Below are 3,643 nucleotides of genomic sequence, written 5' to 3'. Positions count from 1 at the left end.
TGTCTAATCACCTTCTTGAAAATGGTTTCCAAAGGAGAGCTATTGATAAGACCCTCTTTTACAAGAAGAAAGGAAGAAATTTGCTCTTATTACAAGTCTATGTGGATGATATTATTTTTGGGTCAACCAATGAACAGATGTGTATGGAGTTTGAAGAGGTAATGAAGTCCAAGTATAGTATGAGCTCAATGGAAGAAATGAACTTCTTCCTTGGTTTACAAGTTCAGCAGAAGGCTGATGGAATCTTCATCTACTAGTCTAAATATGTACAGGACATACTAGACAAGTTCAAGTGTAATGATCTGAAGACAGCTTCAACTCCTATGGATTCAAAAAAAAAGATGGTAGCTGATGAAAAGGGGGAGCCAGTGGATGAGCATGTATACAGAGCAAAAATTGGATCAATGATGTATCTAACTGCTTCAAGGCCTGATATCATGTTTGTTGTATGTGTCTGTGCTAGATTCCAGTCAACTCCTAAGGTTTCTCACATGAATGCAGTCAAGAGAATCTTTAGATATTTGAAGGGAAGACCTGATCTGGGAATATGGTATCCAAAGAATCTGTCATTTGATCTGATTGCCTACACAGATAGTGACTATGATGTGCGCAATATGAGCAGGAATTCCACTTCAGGAGGGTGTCAATTTTTGGGTGATAGATTGGTGTTATGGAAATGCAAGAAGCAGACCACAATGTCAATTTCAACTGCAGAAGCTGAATACATTGTTGCATCTGCCTGCTGTGCATAAGTCCTCTGGATTCAAAACCAAATGCTGGACTATGGTTTGAATTTTATAAACACCCCTATTTACATTGATAATACTGCTGCATCTTTTATTGTTAAGAAACTTGTGCAACATTCCAAGACCAAGCACATTGAAATCAGACATCACTTTATAAGAGATTGTAGTGAAAAAGGTTTAATTGAGGTAAAAAAGAGTTGATACAAGTGACAATTTGACTGACCTATTCACAAAACCACTTGATAGAACCAGGTTTAATTTCTTCTGAAAGCCCTGGGGATGATCAACTCTAATGAAGTCTGATTGATGATGTGTGCTTGTTGAGTAAACAGACTATTTTTTTAAAGTCTTGATGAATGTTGTTTCTGTATGTGTTTGAATATGATACTTTTGATGTTGACTGATCTGTGTTTATTTGACTATTTGTGCAAAATCTGGTATCTCTGATACTCATGCTTGTTTATCAGTTGATATTTGTGTGATGTCATGATAAGTGTTTTGATTTGAGTTACTTGATTGTGTATGCTTATCTGAAATCTTTGATTAAATGTTTGAATATGTGTGTTATCTGATCTGATGATGTTTTTAGGATAGGCTAGACTATGCATCTTAGTAATGTCTACTTGTTATGATAATGTCATTGTTGATTATGATAAAGAAGCTTGTTTTGATTTTCCTTTTCAAAACAAATAAGTTCTGACATTAAATGTTTTTAATTGAACATTAATAATATCACCAAAGAAATGAAATTCATGCTAAGTCTAGACCTGCTGTTAACCTGTCTATACTGTCATAATAATGCTGAGAATGAAGTATTGAGAAAGCTACTTAGTCAATATAATCTCATACTTGAGATCTTTTCAGAAAAAGAAGGAAACTGTTTTGAAAGGAAACATGACTTAAATTTGATCAAATGTTGCTCTTAAACAATGATCTTTAATGAAAAATATGGTTGATAATTGGTATAAGTCAAAAAAGAGTTGCATTTTACCGTCAAAAAGGTTGAATATGTATTTTCGGGTAAGGTTTGAAGTTTTATAACCTTTCCGAGCATACTTAGACATTTTGGTCTAAGTTCATGATTTTCAAGCATACTTTGAAGTTTATATACTTTTCGGGTAGAGTTTACTATTTTATCTGAAATTTTACTCTTCCGAGCAGGCTTGAGATCTGATTGTGTGTGAATACGTTTTCCAGCAAGCTTTAACAAGTTCAAGTTTTTCGAGCACACTTAACTGTTTGAAAGATATTTCTTGTGTCTAGCAAGCTTTGCATCTTAAATGCTAAGTATGATAATTCTAGCATGTTTTTACTTAGTTTGTATTGCCTAGCAGACCTTACCAATTTGCTTAGAAATACAATTGTTTACTAGCAAGCTATTTAATATGTTACTATTCACTAGCATGCTTTATGATCTTTAAACTTTCTAGCAAACTTAACTGTTTTATAAGTTGTTAGTTAGTCGAGCAAGCTTTGTGAACTGAATGTCACTTCGAGCAAGCTTTAATGTTTTCAACTTCAGCACACTTTCGTGACTGTTGGCTGTTTGAATTTATTCTAGCAAGCTTTGTGACTTTGAGTGTGATTACTTTAAATTCTAGCACACTCAATGATTATTGTGAATATGTTTCTTTGGAATTACAAGTGTTTTCGGGCAAACTTTGTTTTCCGAGCACACTTTATGTTTCGAGCACACTTTGAAATTTTTCAAGTGTTCTCTCAACATACTTGGTAATTTCTTAATTTTGCTTTTCGAAAACACTTTGTGTCTAGAACTCAACTCTAGCACACTTTGCTTATTGACAAGTGTCTCGAGCACGCTATTGTGAGTTATAGTCTACTTGAATGATTATTATATTTTTTTGCATTTTCGAGTACGGTATGTTTATGTAGTGCGAGAAAGGTTAATATTTAGGAATGTGTTAAGATATTATTTTGGGATTCTTAATTGATTCCTAGTAAGGTTGCCTACTTGTTTATTTATAGTTGGTTATTGGTCTTGTGATTTACTTCTCGAGCAATCTTGTATTTCGAGTAAGCTTCCTTAATTGTACTTGTGCTCATTTCTAATACATCAAAACGAGCAAACTTTGTGATAGTGGAATATACCGAGCATTCTTTGCAAAAACTGACTTTCCCGAGCAAGGTTTGCTAAACGAACTTTATAGAGTAAGGTGTTTTTAAGTGTTAAAAATTTTAATAGGTAAGGTTACTATATGACAGCTATTAACTCACTAAATGATAAAAATCATTTAAAACTCACTTTCAAAAGGTATATAAGAGGGACTGAGAGAAGTTTTTCAATATTATTTTCCCTCTCTCTCTCTCCTTCCACTGATTGCTCTCAGAAAACCTAAACCGACTTCTCGCATTCATAATAATCCTAACCCTAATATACCAGCCTTCACAATCCGACTCGGTAAGCTTTAATTAAATGTTTTCCGACCACGATTATGTGATAATGGGCTCTGATTATTCATGATTACTAAACCTATGTTATCTATGTAGGTTATAAACTTGTCGAAGATCAGATATGGCGGATGATGATCAACCGACCTATCCATTTGAGCACAAGCACAATATGTGCGCTTTGTTACAAGTCACTCCCGATGTTGAAGAAGTTGCTTCAATGATAAGATGGTTGCAACGGTCAAATATCCGTTTGGCTTTACCGGAGAATCCAGTGATATACATGAATCACTCACTTGACTTTTGGATGTCAGCGAGGCTTTTTGATGATGTTAACGGGAGAGGGATCGATGCTACTGTTGCGAACCAGAAGATACGAGTAAATGAAGTCGTGATAAGGAGGTGCTTACAATTGAATGATGATAATCCCAACCCGATTCACTTTACAACAGAACATCTACTCAAGATGTTTGTTCAAACTATGGGTT

This window comes from Bidens hawaiensis, unplaced genomic scaffold (genome assembly GCF_021521415.1).
Source record: "Bidens hawaiensis isolate Kalapana, Puna unplaced genomic scaffold, B.hawaiensis_p1.1 tig00007607_1, whole genome shotgun sequence".
Classification (NCBI taxonomy): domain Eukaryota; kingdom Viridiplantae; phylum Streptophyta; class Magnoliopsida; order Asterales; family Asteraceae; genus Bidens; species Bidens hawaiensis.
Note: the sequence above shows the minus strand (reverse complement) of the source record.